Source organism: Callorhinus ursinus, unplaced genomic scaffold (genome assembly GCF_003265705.2).
Source record: "Callorhinus ursinus isolate GAN/ISIS: 27379988/994484 unplaced genomic scaffold, GSC_fseal_2.0 scaffold1, whole genome shotgun sequence".
NCBI lineage: Eukaryota > Metazoa > Chordata > Mammalia > Carnivora > Otariidae > Callorhinus > Callorhinus ursinus.
This window is the reverse complement of record NW_027397063.1, coordinates 110,990,305-111,011,546: the sequence shown is the minus strand read 5'-3', so window position 1 is coordinate 111,011,546 and position 21,242 is coordinate 110,990,305. Positions and strand designations below refer to the sequence as shown.

The window sequence follows — 21,242 nt, the reverse complement described above, 5'->3', positions numbered from 1 at the left end:
ACGAGTATATATCTGCATTTGTTGTAACAAAGGATTCTCCAGATGGGGTAGAGTTTAGGGGGTGTCACTGTATTTACTTTTCTGTGTCCCCCCGTAGATTGTTTCGCCCATTATCCTATTAGAAGCAACCTCAGAACACACAGTACAAGGCTCTGCATCTCTCTTAAGCTTACTCATCATTTCTCCTTCTTTGCTTTACTCTTCCCATTATCCTGGTCCCACAATGTAGACTGAAAAAATAATCAGCCTGTCTTCATCTTATTAGAGAAATAACTACCTGTGTACGTGAAGCAAGCAAGGCCACCAAGCCTTTGGGGAAGCAGAGTGGGGAGGTGCCCAGAGGCATTTTCTGCAGAGAGACAAGGAAAGAATAAACAAGGCTTCTGCCAAAAATGCCTGGAACTTAGAGCACTTTCCTCAGCTCAAGGTCAGGCTGTGTGTGGACGTTGACAGTGACCCTGATCAGTTGTTGCTGCTCCCTTAATTAAAAGCATGTGACTCTCTCTCTTCTGAAATTCATCTTTGCTAATTCCACCTGCCTGGGGAGTCAGACCCACACCGCACAAGTAATTCCTCAGAGTGGCAACTGGCAGAGCTCCCAGGAACAAGGTAACTACACCATGTCCCCAGCTATCAGAGGCATTGATCTCCTGAGCCCAGAAGAGGGGTCTCATGACCACAGTGGAAGGAAAGCTGTGGAGTGGCATTATTGAGGAGGCCAGCAACGACTCCCTCCCTACTTTCATAAAGGGACTGGAAATTCCTGGCGTTTGTCTTCCTCTCAGAATGAGACATTTATTCTAGGAGAATCATGGAAAAGTACAAACCACGAAATCATATACCCCAGAAGAAGATAACCTCCAAGGTCATCTCTATCCCGGGCCTAGATACCCCCAGAAGCAGATGTTCTCCTCTTGCCGGCCCTCCTCGTCTTGGCTTGAACGCATGAGCCACTGACAAGACTCTCACTCTGTCCCGGAAAGGCTGCTGATGCCTGATAGGGCAGTGCTCAGGGCAGTGACTGCTGCAGGCAGGTCCAGGCACTGTTCCTGTCACCTCCAGGTCCTCCTCGTACTTGAAACACACCATTGTTCTAACTCCTTCTTGGAGTTAGCTCTTGGAGTCTTTGAGCGCTATCTAGTCTTCTTCTCTGTAGTCTTCTTGCCTGTCCCAGACTTGGGCCTTTATCTGCACTGACCACCCCCCCCCAACGTATGCCCATGAGTCCAGGGGGCAACAAAGACAAGTCTGGGCCTTGCCCCTCTTAGGTACTCTGTCCACTGTTCTCTCACACCCTGCATCCACCACACACCACCAGACCCCCCTGGCTTTGTCTTCCCATCCCAGCTTCTCATCCCCACTTGGACCTGACAATGAACATGCACTCCTGACCACTCTGGGTGTCCCACCAAGACTCATACCTTGTGTTGACCCATCAGGAGGACATGAGGCCCCCTACTCTAGGCAGATCACTCCTAATTGCTCCATTCCTTCCTTGCACAATTGGTTTCAAGCCCCATCATTACCCATATCTCTGCTCACCTGAACCAGGCTGCCCTTGGTCATTATTCACACATTCACCTCAGCCACTCACCATGGTGGTTCAGAACACAGGATTTGAGATCAAACGATCCAGGCTCTGCCATTAACCAGAGCTGAGACTTTAGAGAAGTGTCTTCATCTCTCTGAGCAACCATTTTCTCATCTATAGAATTGGGAATAATAATAGTACCTAACCTCATAGCTTTGTCATGATAATAACGATAAATGTGAAATAATCTTTAGAAAGCACTTAGCACAGAGGCTCAAACATTCACTGCAAGTATTCAGTATATGTTTTCTACTATTTTATTTTAGAATTATCATCTAAACATATCGAAATACACTCATTCATCACGCATTTACTGAGTCCCATGCCAGCATGCGGATATAAATACCCCTCTTAAAGAATAGTGCCCTCTTAAATCCAGGTGGTGCAGGCTCACACGGGCACCCAGAGAGCAAGGAGCTGAGGCCCAGGGCCATCGCACAAAGGCACTGACCGCTAGGCACTGTCCTGGGAATGTGACGAGAGCACCTTCCGCCTTTCCACATGACTTTTAATACCACCTCTACTCCCTGGTTAAGGCAGCACCACAAGGAAAAAGGGGGATGCCAGAGGGAGAGGTGAGAAATCCCCAGAGAAACACCCTCTTCTGCTTCTCCCTTTGACAGAGAGTGGCCAGGCCTCTGCCATGCAAGAGGGTGACGTCCCTTGGGGAGGCCTAGCTGAATCTGCCTGGGACTGTTCCGGAAGTAGGAAGGACGGCTGGGGGTGGGGAGACAGCAGGAATGTTCTCCTGGCTTGCTGCTCCGTACAGGCGAGTGTGCTGAGAGGAGGGCCTCTGGACATCAAAGGTTCCTTTTGTCCCCTTCCGAGTGGCAGGGCAGCCAGGCCGCCGGCGATGACTCAGGCCTGGCCCTGACGTCACCCACGCCCGGCCACTGGCCTCCCCCTGCAGCCAGGAAACTGGCTGGGGAGTGGCACTCGCAGCTGCAGCAAATCTCAAAATAAGGAGGCAACTGCCTCTCTCCTGTGCTCTCCATCTCCTCCCAGCACACCTTTCTTTTCTTCTTCATTTTTTTTTTAAGCCTCATGGAAGGTTTTGCTTGTAAATCAACTTTGAAAATGTAGGAAGTCAGAATGGATGACATCATCAGAAAAATATGTGGAGCTGATCTCAAGAAGAAGTGAAGAACCCAGAGCAAGAAAGCGGTCATAACTCCTGAACCCAGGGAGTTGGCAGCGTCTGGGTTTCAGAGGAGCCAGCGTCTCCGAGTAAGTGAAGGCCCACCCCTGCCCCCCCTCACTCAGCGCCCTACACTGTGGGGCGCCATTTTGTTTCCTGACACCTGTGGCTTGGCAGGCCCCAGCCCAGCAGGCGGGAGTGGGGATGCATTTGGGAGACCTTCCAAAGACAGCACCAAAGGGATTTTATCTGATCTCTTTCTTCTTACAGGACAAAAAAAGGTTTTTTTTTCTCTCCGCCCAGAAAAAAAAAAAAAAATCTGTGTGTGTGTGTGTGTGTGTGTGTGTGTGTGTGTGTGTATGCACACATATGTATAGGCTGAAACCCTGGGGAAAATGGCCCAAGTCATGCCTTCCCCGGTCAACCCTCTTGTTTTGTCTCCTCTTCCTCCTCCCGCCCTAGTGCTCTGTTTGGACTGCCAGAATGTTTGTTCAGAGTTCTGAACTGTTTGCTTCCTGGATCTTAAACCGAGTAATCAGACACAAAAAGAAACCCTGTTCTAGGCAAATACGTGCCCTATGCCGTCAAATAGTATTTTTGCACTTAACCTGGTAAAAGATGGCAGCTCTGGTAAGAAAACATTCACAACCTGCCGCCCTTTACAGAGCGTGTTTCTGGTTGCCTCTGATTGTTCTGGTGTGCGCACCTCCATTGTTTCATCACCGTGTTTATAGAGAGCTTATTTTAATTCCTGCTCGTGTCATTGCATTTGGAATGATATTAAACACAAAGACAGATATAATGTATCTCTGATGTCTGTTTAAACATCACCTAAAAAACTTAAGTCTTTGCATAGCCTATAATTTTACAAGCTCTGAAAGTTCCTAACCAAGAAAGTTAAGTTCCTGAGAGAAAAGTTTAAATGTGTACAAAAGAACCGTAGAGCCCATCGGCAGAGAACTCATAGCCAGTGTTCCTAGCCTCCAATGTCATCCCCTGAGTCAGCACCTAGTCTTTGTATAGCTTACTTAGCAGAGTAGAATTGTTCTTTATAAATTCTATTTTAGGGGCGCCTGGGTGGCTCAGTCATTAAGCGTCTGCCTTCGGCTCAGGTCATGATCCCAGGGTCCTGGGATCGAGCCCCGCATCGGGCTCCCTGCTCCACGGGAAGCCTGCTTCTCCCTCTCCCACTCCCACTGCTTGTGTTCCCTCTCTAGCTGTGTCTCTCTGTCAAATAAATAAATAAAATCTTTAAAAATATATATATATAAATTCTATTTTATAATGATTGGAGGGGGATGTATTAAAAAAATAAATCTTATTTTAAAGGCAATAGGGAAGTTTGTCATTTGCTGGAAAACCGTGGCAAATTCCGTCGTAATCTGACAACACCCTTTAGAAAGTAACCATATATTTGTTTTGTAATTCTAATGTATTTGCTTTGTATATCTTACATTAATTTTTTGTTTTATTTTAATATACCAGGTTGTCTTGAAATGAGACTCTGCTAAATTTCTGCTCTTCTGGATTTAAGATCTGAATGCTGTGACCACTAATTTGGTGAGTGTCATTTGCCCCTAGTGGCTGCTTAAATTTGAGTTTACTAATTCTATTCTCTTGGTTTATAGTAAAATTTAAGGAGGGGAGAAGGCATGGGAACTTCCGCACACAAGAAAAACAGCTGTATCCAAAAGGGTATGTAAGAGTTAGGATAAACTAATTGCTGTAATGGACTGAAAAATGTATAATGGCTCAAATACAATAGAAGTTTATTTCTTGCTCATGTAACAGGGTGTAGTGGGGCAACTCTCACACATTCATTCAGAGCTACAGATTGAGAGAGTCTCCACCTGCAGCATGTGGTTTTCAAGGTCACCTCGACTGTCTCCACTCCCCAGTGGAAGAGAAAAAGAGTGTGAAAAAGTGCACATGGAAGATTTTCACAGGCCATGCCTGGAAGGGATGTACAACACTTCTATTCACAGTTGCTTGACTAAAACTCAGTCACATGACCATGTCTAACTGCAAAGGGGTCTGGGAAATGTAGTGTCTGGGGAGGCAGCCACTTCCCAGTGATGGCTCTGGAGAGTTTCTGGGTATGAGGTAGTCCTCTCTGGCACAGCATAATAAAGAACTTAGAGATGCTCAAGGATAAGAGGGCGGAATGAATCCGTGGGAGAAGCAAAAAGTTAGTATTCCCTGGGGTATTTAGTATTCCCTGACCGACTCTCTTAAGTAACATCTGGCCATATCGGCAAGGAGCAGAGGGTGAGATTTTTCAAGATGCTTCTGTTCTTTCTAACCCTGAGCCTTTATATGAGCACTACCGTGCTGCCAGTGGCCAGTACACGAGGAAGGACATTCTTCCCGTTATTTTCCCCTCTAGGGTCCTCTTGGTCTAGGACCATTTTGGCTTTGTTTCCTGGTGTTAGATCTAGTTGAGCTAGTGGGAATTGTCCAACAGAATTCTGTCCCCCCTGCCAACTTTGAGCCCTGAGCCTATTGGAAAGCTCATGGTTTCTTTAGTTCATGGTTCTGTCTGCTCCTGGGAGCTTTTGGAAGCTACCCTGCCTGATCTACTCCAGATCTTGCCCACTTTTTAATCTTGTGTGTGTTGGGGCGGGGGTGGAATCCCTGACTAAGATGGGATCTTCAAACCAAGTTATTAGAGAAACATTTAAAAGTAGATTAAAAAGGCTCAGACTGGAGAGATTAGTGCAACCCTAAGTATTTGATACATAATTCTAGGTTTTTCTTTTCAGGAAAAGTTTCAAAACATATACTGAAATAATGAGTGGTAAGGCCATAACCCGTTTGGAGAACTCTGAACTAATTTTATATTTTATATAGCCTTTTCGCCATTGTTGGTCTTAGTGCAGAATTCCCCTGCTGGTAAATATCAGAAACCATATGGTGGGTGCCTTATGATGCCCCTAAAGCATCATAAAGACCTCCAACAACAATGGACTACATGTGCTTGCTTCAGCAGCACGTATGCTAAAAATGGACTACAGTCTTTGCCTGAGCTAGTTCTCTAGTCTTGTTGTCGATATCTGGCTAGACGCTCTGGTTTCTAATTGAATTTTGCCCCTGGACTTGACATTTCTGGCACCCACACCCTGGAGAACACACATTGTCCATTGTGTGGGAAGACCAGCTACTGGCCAATTTGACACAGCCTCTTGGGCTCTCGTGGAGCCTGGTGCCTGGCCTAGGCTCCTATTACTGCTGCCTTGCCTCTGCCCAGGAGTGGTCTAAGGAGCAGTGGAATAGAATAAGTTGATTGATTGCAAAAATGCTTTAATCTCTAACAGTTCATTGGCTGTGCCTTGGTTGGTCCTGGAAGTGTCTAGAGAACCGAGAGTTCATAGAGGAAGCTAAAGGGAGGACCAAGTTGAACAGGGCGAGTGCAGAGCCTGCTTAGGAGGGTGCAGCCAAAGGAGTAAGTTGACAACAAGTGCTAGTTTTCAAAAGCTAGAGCCAAGTGGGGACGATCTGTTGCCCAAAGTCCCAGTCTAACGGCGTCTGCCAGGAAGGGCAAAGCCAAAGGCCACCGTCGAGGAGGAAAGGTGTCGGGGTCCATTCACTTGGGAGACTTGGTAGTCACAGTTTGTTAATTTAAACTGCCATGTGATAATGACGCCTTGAAGCACTAAATATGTAGGAATTAACATATGAATATGTGTGTGGAGGCAGTAGGCTGGGGTCAACCTCCTGATTTCTGATGTCTAGCTACGTTGTGGAATCGCCAAATCAGAATTTCAATACTGTCAGCAAGATTCCTCCACAGCCTTGGTACAGCATGCTGGGTGACCTCCCAGACGCACCAATAAGGCAGGAGTAACAAGTATACACTTTGTAAATATTTTGATCTTCAACATTTTCAATCAAGTGTCAAAGTAGACATCATGGGAACAGTTTGACTTTTCTTGAGCTTCCTTAACTTTAGTCTTATATTTTATTATTTAAAAAAATTTTAATTCCATGTGAGGGGTATAGTTAAAATGTGGGCACCATAGTTTTTTTGGAGCTTAGGTCACTTAAAGAGCTTAGCCTGGACCTGTTGATCTGTGATGGGCAGATGTGAACTGAGGACAGTAGGCTGACATAGGCCATGCCTAGACCCATTGGTTATTTTTAATCCCAGGGGTTTTATTGTTTTCACAGCACAGAAGTACAAGCCCCCTTCTTACTCTGGGTCAGCATTTATGAATGTTCTTTTACTCCCTTTAGAGGGTTTGGGTCAGCATTTATGAATGTTCTTTTACTCCCTTTAGAGGGTTTTGCAATAAGGCCACGTCATATTCACCAAAGCAAAGAATTCATGGTAATAGGGCTTTGTAATTTCTCATGCTGAAATCCCCCGATTTCTTGTCAAGAACAAAGTTGGAAAACACCACACTTGAAGACTTCATAGTTTTGTTTTAACTCAAGAAGCCTCTGCTTTTCATCAGAACTTGAAAGCTTCCTTCTGCCTCCAAAATGGTATTTTTTTAAAGGATGTAAAACTAAGATTCTGTCAGGATAAATAAAGTAATAAATGTGAAATGGTTTGGGCAACTTAGGACAATGTTTGGCAAGTCAAGGTGTTGATGAAAATAATTATAATTGGGGTCAGCATTGTTGTTTTAGCTTTTGATAGTGGTATTGATATTTTAAGTCTCATCATTTTAGATTTTTTGTCTCTCTCTTTTTTAAAAGATTTTATTTATTTGAGAGAGAGAGAGAGAACACAAGTGAGGGAAAGCACAAGTGGGGGAGAGCACAGCAGGGAGAAGCAGGTGCCCTGCCAAGCAGGGAGCCTGACTCCAGGGAACCTAACTTGGGGCTCGATCCCAAGACCCTGGGATCATGACCTGAGCTGAAGGCAGCCGCTTAACCTACTGAGCCACCCCGGGTGCCCCAATTATTTTTTGTCTTTCTAAATTGACTTTCATCTGAGATCCTTAGTACCACTCCCTAACTAGCCACAGCATGTGGTGTAAAATTTTCAAGGTCATTTGGAAAGGTTTGACTGTAGGCCAGAGGCCTAACTGAGAGGCTTCTAATCTTATTCTGAGAGAGGTTTGACCTGGGTGAGGGGGGTGTCACCGAAACCTGTGAGAGAGGATGAATTTGAGCCACTTCTCTGCCAAAACAAAACAACAACAATAAAAAAAAACAAAAGCAAAAATGGTGTTTCCTGGCATTCTAGGGGGCTCCCAGTGCATTGGCCAAAGGAGGCTTTGAAACCACTCCACAGAAGCACTGTGTTCAGGCAGTGTCTCCCAAATGAGAGTGGAGTCCATCGCCTGTCCAAAAGACTCTAATACTGAGCGCAGCTGTCTGCTTGGTGTTATGGGGCGGGGGATCGTACACAGAGTCAATGACCCAAGAGCAGTAAAGAAGGCGTCATTTAAACTGTGAGCTCCACTCCATGTCCCAGATCCTGTAGTCTGTTATCTTTGAATGTAGTGGGAAAGTAGTATCTAGTGAAAGGACTTTTCTCACTGACCCAAATTCCTTGGCATCAACTATACCAAGGTATTTCACAAAAGAGAATATAGCTTGAAATTCGTCCCAGACACCAGAGTGAGTCTGAATCATACTAGAGCAGCCAGGTCACGGCTGGTTTGGCCTCCTAAGACACCTCTCTTCCCTCCATTTTCACTCTACATGAGGCAAATTCCTTTTTGTTTCTTTTAAAATATTTATCATGGTTTTTCAAATGTAAAGAGTCATAACTAGCTACTGTACAAAATCTGGAAAATACAGAAAGATATCAAGGAGAAAACAACAGTCTTCAATAATCCAACAACCAAGCAACAATTCTATATTAACATTTTGATGCATTTCTTTCCAATTTTTCATATATATATATATACACACACACACACACAAATTATTTGACATGGTATTTTATATGCTTTTTCTCATCCCACTTACAATGATGTTGTAAACATTTTTCCAAGTCACTAAATGGCCTATGAAAATTTGATTTTGTTGGGCGCCTGGGTGTCTCAGTTGGTTAAGTGACTGCTTGGCTCAGGTCATGATCCTGGACTCCCAGGATTGAGTCCCGCATCGGGCTCCCTGCTCAGCAGGGAGTCTGCTCCTCCCTCTGACCCTCTTCCCTCTCTTGCTCTCTATCTCTCATTCTCTCTCTCTCAAATAAATAAATAAAATCTTTAAAAAAAAAAGAAAATTTGATTTTGTTTTTGTTTTTTTAAAGATTTTATTTATCTGTTTGAGAGAGAGAGACACAGTGAGAGAGGGAACACAAGCAGGGGGAGTGGGAGAGGGAGAAGCAGGCTTCCCACTGAGCAGGGAGCCTGATGCGGGTCTCGATCCCAGGACCCTGGGATCATGACCTGAGCCGAAGGCAGATGCTTAACCCACTGAGCCACCCAGGCACCCCTGAAAATTAGATTGTGTTGTGCTTCCATTGCACTGATATGTCTTAATTTATCCATTCTTTTTTTTTTTTTGATGGGCATTTTGATTGCAGTGCTCTACTGTTATCAATCTGTAAACATTCTTATAGATAAATCTTTGTGGACATCTTATGGAAGATTCCTAGAATTGAATCAGTAGGTCAAATGACCTGTTTTTAAAGTTCCTAATGCACATTGGTAAATTAGCCTCCAGAAAGACACCAGTGTGTCTATTTCAAAACCTAAATCCCCTTCAGTTTCTCATGTTAAAACGCATGCTCCTAGGCCCCAGTGGCATCAGAAGCTCTGAGGAGGGAGCCTAAGAACATGCTTTTTAATCTACCCTCCTAATCCTTATGCACATTAAAGCCTGAGAACTGTTGATATGCTGCATTCAATTCAATAAACATTCGTTTCAGCAAACAGGGAAACCTGAGATTGTATATCTAAACCAGAATTTAACTTAAAGGCTCTTTTTTGGCCTCTGAATTTTAGATTTTTCCTTAATCATGGTATGGTATAGTTGAAAGATTGTCAGCTAAGGAATCAGGAAAACTTACTGTAAATATGAGATAACTGAGACCCAGAATGGTTCATTTACTTCCAGGTGGTTACCCAGAGATTTAGTGGCAGAAGTAAAACTAGAACTTCAGTAGACAGAGGACCCAGATCCACCCAACCTTTCGGTAGCAGAGACAAGGCACCAACGAGAAGACAGACTCCTCAGGTGAGACTCTGCCTCAGCCAGGAAACTTTTATCTGCCTTCTCACAAGCAGGGCCATATCTCAGGACATGTGTGGGCAGCCCAGACCCCAGGAGGGGCCCATGTGTCCACCTTGGTTGCCTCATGAAGCCAGATCACTGTGTGCCCTAAGCCCTGAGTGGTAACACTGAAGCTGGACTGAGGAGGACATGAGGCAGCCAGGCAGGTCCATGCACAAGAGCAGAGTAGGAGGTGAGGTCCTGAGTCAGAAGGCAAGAGAGCAGAGACTCATATTGTGATCAGATTTAGGCATGAGCTGAAAAAAAAACAAAATCAGAGCTAGAGGGGAGCTGAATGATTCAGCCTCTAGGATGGATTCTACATAACTTCATAGTCTGGGGAGGTACCTGCCCCTAGCTGCACCTGCCTCTTTAAATCTGAGAGGTGCTGTGCACTGGGCTGCCTTCTGACAGCAAGCAAGTAGGAGCACCTGGCCAGAGGAGGGGCAATGGATCAGATAAGAGGCCCCTGAAATTGGGAAATTGGGAAAATTCTGTTACAACAGAGAACATAGTAAACAAACAACAACCAAATATAATTTTCTTTTATCACCTTCTAAGAGGAAGTATAACCTTCCATCTTGTTTGCATTACTCTGCTCAAGCCAATCAGGCTATACCTATTGGTCACCGGATGGCATATGGCTGCCCTTCCTCATTCTACCACCCCAGCTTCTAGAGGGCCTCTCTCATATCATTTGCTTTCAAGTTCAACCTTCACAAACTTCTCAGCTCCTGATGATCCCTAGTTCATGTTCAGGTTCTATAAATCACCATTTAGGTTCCTCCCTGCCCAAGCCCACATCTTTCTCCTGTGACTGCACCAGGTGAAGGGCAAGAGTCAGAACCCAAAGGAGCACCTCTGTTGCACCCATTATACATGCTTAGGTGCCAGGAAATTTGCCTATGATCCTCAAGCTTCACTGCTTCTGTGCAGAGTCTTCATTATCTCTTGGCTGTCCCCACATAAGATCACCGCTCTCCTGATTTTTGGCCTTCTGGTCCAAACTCATAGAGCCAGGGTCAGGATGAGTATGGATTCTGGGAAGGTCCACAACGTCCCTTCAATCAGGGGTACAACAGATGGAGGGTGGCTTCCCAGACATGGCTGGGGGAGTTCAAGTCATCGCTATGATGTTGGCTCTATGCAAAGCCCATCTCCCTGGGATCCTTTACAATTTCCTTGGCTGAGGCACCTCCTGATACTTAGATAGAGTTCTAATTACTGACAAGACCTGGATCCCTAGGCCAAGAAGGTCCATGTGGCGGTGACAGCAGTGCTTCCAGATCTAATCCCCAGGAGGTAAATGTTGGAGTTCTGTGACACCAAGACAAGGTGTCCACATGCTGCTGGTGAATCCTAGATGATAAACAGAGTAGGGAGTCCGAGGGCAGAAAGTGGTCAGTGGGGCCTGTGATCTGACAAGTGCCACTGGTGACCCCACTCTTCCCCCTCTATGCTGACTCCCTGTGTACTCCCCACACACCTTGCTAATGAGGAGCTAACTTTAGGAATAAAAAGCATTCACACAGTCTCTGGCCAAAGCTGCTGGACAACCCTGGCCCAGGCAAATTCTGTCTCTGCTCCATGGCAGTCATATCGTGGCTTTCATATCACCTCCTGGGAGAGTGACACTGGTACCAAGTCCGCCTGTTGGGCCAAGAGGTACTGCCTCAAAGAAGCCCAGTGTCCCCAGATAGTGATGTCCCACTGTTGCAGTCAGGAGCAACTGGACTAACCTAAAGACTCACTCAGTATGAAGAGCCCCATTTTCCACGATTGAAATGCCAGACAGCTCAAACTGCTGTGTAGACAAGTATTAGGAAAGCTGGAACAGTGAGAGATATCTGAAGCCACCCCACCCAAGCTCTGAAGCTGCCCCCCACCACTTGACTCCCATCCTGACTGGACCAGCAAAAGGAATCCCTACACATCTATCAGAATGGCTAAAATGACAAATACTGGTGTTCCCATAGGTTGGCAAGGATATGGAAAAATTGGATTACTTATGCACTGCTGGTGGGAACATAAATGGTGCAGCCACTCTGGAAAAGAGTTTGACGGTTTCTTATGAAGTTAAACATACATTTACATAAACACCCACTCCTGGGTGTTTACACAAGAGAAATGAAAACTTATGCTCACACAAAAGGCTGTATATCAATATTCATAGCAGTTTTATTTCTAATAGCTTAAACCGGGAAACCAGCGAGACATCCCTCAAGGGGAGGATGGATAACAAAACCGTGTGACATCCATACCATGAAATTCTATTCAGCCATAGAAAGCCACACACTCTTTACGTATACCTTGAATGGATCTACAGGTATTATGCTGGGTGAAAGAAAGCCACCAAAGGGTTACATACTGTATGATTCCATTTATAATATTCTCAAAGAGACAAAATTATAGTGATTGAGAATAGATCAGTGCCAGAGGTTAGTGCTGGAGGAAGGTATGACTCTAAGAGGGTTAACCCTGGATTTCTTTGTGGTGATGGAATAGTTCTCTATCTTGGTTGTGATGATGGGTACTCCAGTCTATACATGTGATAAGATTTCATAGAACTGCGCGCGCGCGCGCACGCGCACACACACACACACACACACACACACACACACACACACACAGCAGGTAAAAACTGGTGAAACCCAAATAAGGGCCACACCTGAGTTAATAATATTGCACCAATGTCAGTTTCTTGCTTTAGACAAGGTGCTGCACTTGTGTAAGATACTCTTACTGGGGGAAGCTGGATGAAGTTATATAGTTACTGTCCTATTTTTGCAACTTTTTGTGACTCCTAAACTATTTCCAAAAATGTCATTAAAAGCAACTTCTAAAAACTTTAAGTTTAAAAAAAAGAGGGGGTGTTCCCTACCTCAAGAAAGGGGGATTCAGCGGCTGGCCTCTCTTTTATGAGGAACTCCTATTGTTTATTTGGCCACTTTCTAATTTATGATAGGCTTCTACGACCTCGACCTCTGCTTTTCAGAGACAGCCCATCTCAGATGGAATCAAAGCTCAAGTATTCCAGCACTGAGTGTGAATATGCCCCCTTTCCCCTCCCTGAGACTTGTAACTTCAAAGCGAGGTAAAGACTCAGAGATCTAAGAAATGGTCTCACGGCGAAAATCTAGGACACATCATCCTTCTCGCCCCTGCACAGTGATTCCTTTTCTGGAATGGCTCTTTGTCTTCTCTGCTCTTCATACAGATTATTCTCTTCACCTTCGCCAAATGGCCCCTCCTCTAATGGAAGGAGATTAACCCTTCCTTGCCCCCTTTCAATCTCATTCAGCTGAGGGCTTGCTTACAGCCGCACTGCTCTCCCGAGCCTTGTACCATAGCTGAATACTACAGCGGGAGACTGCTGCCTTCCCTCTGAAGCATTTATGCCTCTGTCGAACACCTTTTTGCCAGTTTGGGCATTGGAAAGGACAGTTTTGAAATTAAACTTATGGTGAGCCGCCTGGGTTTGCAGTATGGAATTGCACAAGGCCATGTGCTACGTCAAGGGGTCCTCGCTGTCCTCACTACCTTGAAGGCCCCGTCTTCATGAAATTCCTAGCATTATTTACTCCCTTGCTTTACAGAGGGGTCCCCAGCACCACCAAAGATGGAAGCTGAGCATACGGGGCCGATTACGTGGCATCCTGTCCGGATATGACAAGACACTCACACATAAGCCACTGTCCCTCAGGACTGGCCTCAGCCCCCAATTTCCTGCCATGTGTTATTGCAGGGACTCATCTCAAGGGCCCGCAGTGAGAAAGGACATAGGTGCACCGTTCTTGGGCCTGGTGGCCCGGGGGGGGAGGGCGGGGGGACTATAGATCAGGTCAGTGTGCTAGAAAGGTGACAGTTTAAAATGTTGATCTTCAGTAGGCGTTGATGAATCTCCTAGCTTTGCACCTTTTGGTTTCAAAACCATACTGAACAACGGAAAATGAAACCTGCAACTTATTTTTAGCTGTTCATGCTAACTCATGAGATTTCTTTTTGCAAACCAAATAGGATAAAGGCGACTTCAGCTGGCTAAACTTAATCTGATTGACTTAAATAGCAATCAAGCCTCCTTCTCTGATACTTCTCAAGTGACACTTGGTCTCGGGTGATATTTTGGCCAATATTTACTATTTTGCTTAAAATTATACTTACTTGAGCTTAAAAAATTTAAACAAGGATACTATAACATTTTCTTCTGAGAGGAATTTAGAAGCAAGTTATGAGCCCTGTTACTGGAATCTATTCATTAATTCACTTATTCTATAACCATTTATTAAGTACCTACTTACATGAAAGCTTGGAATTTTTCTTATTAATTGAGCCAGTCTATTGCATTACAAAGAGCAGAATACTAGAAATTAATAGGGCTTTTATCCTGGTTGCTCGAGGTCTTCAGATATAATACTGTCTTTGAACCTGATTTTCTTCACCTTCAAGAAAGGGTTGAGATGGCATCCTGCAAAGTGCCTCCCCATCCTATAGTTCTTTGAAACATACGCTGACACCAAGGGCCAGGGAAATGTTGAGGCCCGTTTTGGAGGCAGTGGTGTTGCTGTCAGACCACTCGTATTTCTGTCTCCCCTTTCCCTGTTGTAGGAGGGACAGATTTAAATAAAGCCTGTGATCCACTTGCCAGAGAACTTGTGGCCGCCCTTGGTAAACAAATGATTAAGTACTTGAAAGACTTCCATAGGTATTTTCAGTCCCCAGGTCCACTCCTTAGTTCATGGAGCAAGTTCTCCTATTTTAGGACGTGGCTTCATGAGACAAAGCTAAAGATTCCACTGGTAGTGGGGAGAACAGAGAACGGACTCCCATTTTGGTGTTGGTCAGTGAAGAGCAGACCCACATGAGCCCTCTCCATGGCACCAGACGATGCTCTAGGTGCCGGGGGAGATACACAGATCTTGCAGGAAGCAAGCCAGAGACATGAATAAAGGTAAATAATTCAATACAACAAAAACTTATTCTGCTTTTATCTTCAGTCCAAAGGAAGTGAAGATTCACTGAGGTTTGTTAAGCTGCTCTGGTGGGATGATGTGCACCGTTATGGCCTCTCTGAGTTGTGTCATTTATCTGAGAGAAGAGAAAGCCAATGACTTTGTTCCCAGGTTGCGTCTTGGAGTATTTGTTGCCCAGGATGAAAGACTATCAGGAGAGGATTATGTTCTCTCACGTAGGGTAGCTTCTACCAATCTGTCAGAGTTCTTTCTCCTCCACTTTGATTTACATCCCCACCCCACCCCTTCACCCTGCTTGCCAATCTCTCTAGAAAGAAGAAACTCCGTCATCTTGCTGAATATGTGTTTTGCAAATGCAGGATCTAGTAAAACCTTGTTGTTCTACTTGCCCTCCACTCGGGAAGCGGCAAGCAGTCGTGGCCACAAATGAATGTGTGACTAGGGATGCAGGAATGCTCTTGATCTCCATGTGCTCACGAGGGCTTTATTAGTGCCATATTACAAATGCACTGATAAATAAAAGCAGGAACGATTCTGTTGCTAAAGTCGAAGTAGTGATATCGAAATGGTGGTGAGACCTGTTGAGGATATTCCCACAGGAGAGTCTGAGTTGGGTTACAGTGGAGCAGACGTGGTCCACCAGAGTCTCCCTGGCAGCCCTAAGTCACTTACCATCTTTTCTCTGTTGAAAACCACATGGTGCACATTTCCCTTCTCCCTCCAGCTCTTTCCTGGAGGGTAACCTCAGTGTGGTCCCCAAGGTTTGCTGCTCATCCTTGCCATCAAATATATAGTCCTTTCCCATTCTTACACAGTTGCTAATGGATAGGAGTGAGACAGCTTGTGTCTAAGAATTAGAGGCTTCCCGGAGTTCAGATTCCTCAGTCCTGTCCATCCATCAACCATTCACTCTACTGCCTCCTGAGCACCAAGGAACATAATCCTCCTCTCGTATTCCCAGGCAGAGTGGAGCTGATTAGAAAGCCCCGTTTGAGAGCCATCTGGTTGGCATATAAAATTACTGCCAATGAGCAAGGTAGTCAGCTGGCCACATAACCAGGAGGCAGGAGACTTGGAGTCCAGCTCTTGGCCTAACCGACCTAAAAAGCAAGCTAGGTTGGATTTTTTAGAATCACAAACTGTTCAGAGCTGGAAGGGATCTTAGGGGCAAAATGTAAGATGCTAACAGAGAGAGTTAATCACTAAAATGGTACATTTGAAACATTAAGCACGGGTGAAGAAAAATCTCTTACTCAGAAGTTAGGCTTTTAAAAATCGGTTTTTAATATATGTTGGGGAAGGAACTCATAATACCAACTTAGTTTATCTGTTCAGGACAAAAATGTTATATGTGAATGGAAACCAGGCCAGTCTTGATTGTTACACTGATTTTTCTTTAATTGATAATTTAGATTAGAACAGTCTAACAACCTGATAAAATTTACTCACAAATTCTGAGTATGTTAGGTATAAAGGGAACAAGATATACATTTTAATACAGCAAATGGGCAAACTCACTTATTAAATGTGTGATCTTGGGCAAATGACCAGATCCCTCTCAGTCTCAGCTTCCTCACCTGTAACAGGAAAGATACCTGGTGGAATGTAAGCTTTTCCATTTTGCTCAGATGGGAATGTAAGCTTTTCCACTTCTTTTGCCTCATAAAACATTTCCAAATTACAACAAATCTCTGATCCAAGTTATTAATCTGCTTTCTACTCTTAACTTTTCAACGTGGTCTAATGGATTCCTCCTCTTTTATCTTTTCCACCTGCTGGTCCAGCCTATCTCCAGTTGGTGGCATCCTAGGTACCCACAATGCCCAGGGCCTGGGAGGTTAAGGCTGGTTCATGTGAACCGAGTTCGTCCTAGCTAACTTGGGGAGTGGGGATCCCCTCTACCAGGGCTTCTGCCCAAGAAGAAGATTCCTACATCAGGGCAGAATGTGGATGGAGGAGGTTTTATCCTCTGAGGATCGGTGATTTGGCATTGGTCAGACTTAGGTTTGAATCCTAACTCTGCTGTATACTATGTGATGAGAAATACCAATTAGTTCCTCACCCAACGTTGATGATAACTAATGCTCGCCTTGAAGGATTATTGGGTTAGAATTAAATAATATAACATAGCCAAAATATTGAGTATGTAGTAGGGTCTCAATAAATGGTAACTATTATAGCCTTAGCTCTGATCAAGGTAGAAAGCAGAAGTTCCTGCCTAGCTCTCTAGGCAAGATGTAGATGTTCAAAATAGCATTGGACTTTCCAAAAATTTAGGTTAAAATATCATCCAAAGCCATTTTTAGTCATTGATAAATTAAGTCACCACGTTGTTTCCAGGGCTAAATACTTTCATTATAGACAGATGTAATAACCATGTAAAATTTTCCAAACATCTCAATTCTAAGAATTTAAACAAAAATGTTATATTTGCCAAACATTTCATTTGTAAAAATTTAGATTAAAATGGCCTAACCTGATAACAAATTTACCCACAACTGTTGAATGTCCATATTAGGTGTAAATGGAAACCAGCTGTAATTTTTAATGCAGTGAATGGAGTAAAGAAATGTGCAAACCAGTCCAAATGTTTATAAACCAAGGATTCCTCTGGGACTCAGTGCCCTGACTTTACTCTTTTTTTTAAACATACACAGTCAAGCTTTGTTCATACTTGAATTATGTACCTTGCATAAGCCGTGCAATTTAACTTTAACCCACAGGACTGAAAATAAAATGAGCTCAGACTGCAGAGCAACAAGACTGTGAGCAAGGAAGAGTGTTAATCAAAGTGAAAGACACACCCCTCATTGCTGCCTCTGTCCTTCTCTAGCCTGCTCCTGTCAGATTATTTAGGGTTCCTTATACTTCTCAAAGTGGCAGAAACAGGTTACAATTTTTATCATGAAAAAGGGATTTGTCTTTTAAATTAATGTTTGTGTATCTGCCCTGAGGAGGTTGATGAGTAGCATGTAATTTTTTAAAAATTATAAGTGAATGCATACCCTTGCCACTTGTAATCATGACAAAGCCTAAGTAATTCAGGCATGAGCATGGTTTTTTGTTTTTGTTTTTTTTTTTAAGTGCAAAACAGGATTTACTAGTCGAGAATGTCTGCCTAAACAAGCTCATCTATCTGAATGCTTTCAACTGCCGTTCAAATTTAACACAAGCAGGTTTGGTAAACGGGCCAGATTTGCTCATTGAGCATTTTTAGAACATCACAAAATAAACCAATACATGGCTTTTAGGCTCATTTTGACAGAGGGTGGACAGAGAACCCACTGGGAGGTTTGGAAACCGCTTACCTTGGCATCAGGTTTAAGAATATCAATAGGAGACCTGACCACATTCACCACCCTGTCCCTGTGAGGACATAACACTATTCACTCATCTCATGAGTGTCTGATATGGATTACTGTCCTTGTCACTGTCATTTATTATCCCAGGCAGAGGAGGTAGCGACTCAGTTCTATGTGGTCAGTGTTGATTCCACATCGTGTATATTTAGCCTACATGATAATAATTTGTGAGGATCTTCACATGATTGTCAGATGTTGTTAGTGGGGAATATCTGAACAGACACTAATAGCCTCAAATGCCTAGGTGTTCACTTCAACCTCCTCTGACCCCACCCTAAGGACCCTCCTCTATAGATGACCGTGTATTAAATTGGTACCTTGTAACTCAACCTGATAGTCTCTGTAATTTTTGACCCATTGATAAAAAGGAGGAATTAGCCTAAGGACACTCCATTCTAATTTTCTGTCGCCGTGAGTGCTAACCAGAGCTCACAGAGCAATGTTGTGGGGGTGGGGAAGATGGTTCCACCATTGGTGTTAGACCAGGAGCTACTGTTTCCGTTAGAGCCACGTTTATTTCTGAAGTAGTTGTGGGGGAGAGATGTGCTCCAAAGAGAAGAGGATTTGGTGTGGTTCAGGTATGACTGACCATCTGGACAACCCAACCCAGAGACTAAGTATATGGGATAGTGGTGGGCTGGTGCTTTCCACACGTTGAGCTGAAAATCACTTGGATTTTGGGGAAGGAGAGAGAATGAAAGCTAGAAACAAAAGATCTGGTTATGAAACCTAGTACCTAAGTTAAGATGTTCGAATACATTTTCTCCTTTAAAAAAATTCTGGGGAAATTGAATATTTTTGCTAACCTGACTATTTTTAGCCAGTCTTTATAGAAGATGGAGGCGCTGGGAAATTAGCAGCCCCAGAAAATATTAATTCATTTTTGCACGTGTTAAAATTAATTAACATTCGTATATTCAGGGATACAAGGCAATTAAAGACTTTGGAGAGATAAGAAAAATGTAAATATATATTCAAAATCAGGCTCATAGCATTTTATAAAAATGTTGGCTTACATCCAGGATCTGAGGGTGGGGGTGGGTATGGTTTTTTTGTAGCTGAAGAAAGTGGAAAAGAATCTGCTCGATTTCCTTAAAAATAAAAGACTTCTTGTTTTATACAGCATGGTAAATGAAATGCTTTTCTGTTTTTTACCTGCCGGCAGTTTCTGGAGGAAATTTTTCTAGCAAGCTATGCTGTTTTCCTCTCTTCGGGGACATGGTGACACTGGTTTCATAGCAAAACAGTATTTGCTTATTAGGCATTTCTTCAAAATCCTGAATAAGCAGCTCTTTCCACATTTTTTGTTCCACATGTTAAACATTTCATTGCAATTTGAGCTTCAATTGTGTGTGTGTGTGTATGTGTGCGTGTGTGTGTGTGTATTGATAGGAAGGATTGAAAGGGGATGCATAAGAATTCTTGAAGGTTTTTTGTTTAAAAAAATTAATTCCTACAATTATGTATTGGACTCTCTACAGAAGGCAATTCCAATTTATTACACAGAGCCAAACTAGATCTCATCAATCTTAAGCAGCGGGGGTAGGGAGGTGGTATTGAAGAAGACATGAAATTTGGTGTTTGAGTAGATGAGATTTAATTTTCGGAAAACATTTCACTCATAAAACGGATGGCACCCCAGTGTCAGCCCTGACCTCCATGATGTCAATGTCATCGTGCAAGCATAGCTGAGATAAGCCTCCAAGTACAACAAAGAAACATTGCATTTCAGCACAACACCATTTCTTCTCTTACAGTGTGTAATATGTATATACATACAGCCTTTTGATATTCCTGTTAATGCCTTGTTACTTTACAACATAGCTTTTGGAGAGGGAGGGAGGAGAAAAATCATTTTGCCTGTTCTATGTTCTGAGCAAGCGCGGTAAGTATGCTGCTGCAAGTCTTAACATTATTTAGGTCAGTATCCTAAGAATAGCTTTTATCGTTCAAGATGGTCAGCTATACATCCAAAGGAATTCAGCATCAATTTATTTTTCTGTACTGATTTTATTTGCTTCTAAGTTTAAGCAAATTCATTCACATTTTAATACAATTGCAACTGAGAAGGCATCTGCCATTCTGTACTGCAGATACATTTAGCAGGATACATTTACATGGCTTGTGGTTAGAGGTGATAGCACAGGATAGAGACAGCCCGATCATGCATTCTTCTACAAGCCTGCCGGCATCATTTAGGATCTGATGCTGAAAAATAATCTAGAAAAGCTATCCCCTATGTAATATTATTTTTTACTTTACAATAGCATAACAGTTCGTTTTTTGTTTTTTTGTTGTTGTTAGCAATTCTATGAAATTAATAGTCTACAAAACGCATCCCAAACCAGATACATACTGTATTGAAAGCTTTCTTCAAGAAGATATGACAGTATTCATTCCAGCTTATTTTCTTCATTAGCAAAAGGATTGTTTGATTCTCAGAAGCAAAAGGACACATTCATTGTGCAGCAGCTCTGCTTAAGTGTATGAAATGCCTTCTACTGTCTGGTTGCAGAATTTGGAGTTTGCTAAACAGTGTTTAGTGATTGGGCTCATCTTGCATCACCAGTTGATGACATTTTTCTTTGTTCCCTCCTACCCAGTTGAACCAAGACTCTGAGGCTGATATGCAATGTCACTTACAACATTAATCAGATACTGCATTTAAGGTGAGCTGTCCCTTGCCTCCTCCTTCCCCAGTGCTCGTGTGCTGCATGCAGTGCGTATCTTGCTTCTGCGAGCCTAAGATGGCAGGCAGGATTAGCCGTGCTTTTGCTGTGTGTGCATGCTGTGTATAGAATTCATTACACGTTGCCTAGTATTTCAGATGTGAGTATGTAAATGCTCGGTATGCCATATCATCTGGTAGCGAAGACTTGTTTTTGCCTCATTACAGCCTTAGATATTTCAACATCACCTTTCAGTTCCGATTCATTTGCCTCTGGATGTTTGCTTTTCATCACGTTCAAAATAGGATTTTACCTTTTTTTTTTTTAACAAAGCCA

At 43.5% G+C, this 21,242-nt stretch overlaps 1 protein-coding gene across 15 annotated transcripts in view; it reads left to right on the top strand.

The window, feature by feature from the left end:
* The window catches only part of ZBTB38 (zinc finger and BTB domain containing 38), a 155,883-nt gene that overhangs the window by 44,144 nt on the left and 90,497 nt on the right, over positions 1–21,242 (top strand). For 3 of the 15 annotated variants that reach the window (XM_073899109.1, XM_073899102.1, XM_073899115.1), the window contains exons 1-4: positions 2,321–2,818; positions 4,215–4,289; positions 9,750–9,869; positions 20,841–20,906. The gene's annotated coding sequence lies outside the window, so the exon portion shown is untranslated. Of the gene's footprint in view, positions 1–1,795; positions 2,819–4,214; positions 4,290–9,749; positions 9,870–18,736; positions 18,816–20,840; positions 20,907–21,242 lie in introns of those variants that run through there. The other 12 variants (XM_073899085.1, XM_025881334.2, XM_073899074.1 and 9 more) reach the window with 9 other exon arrangements.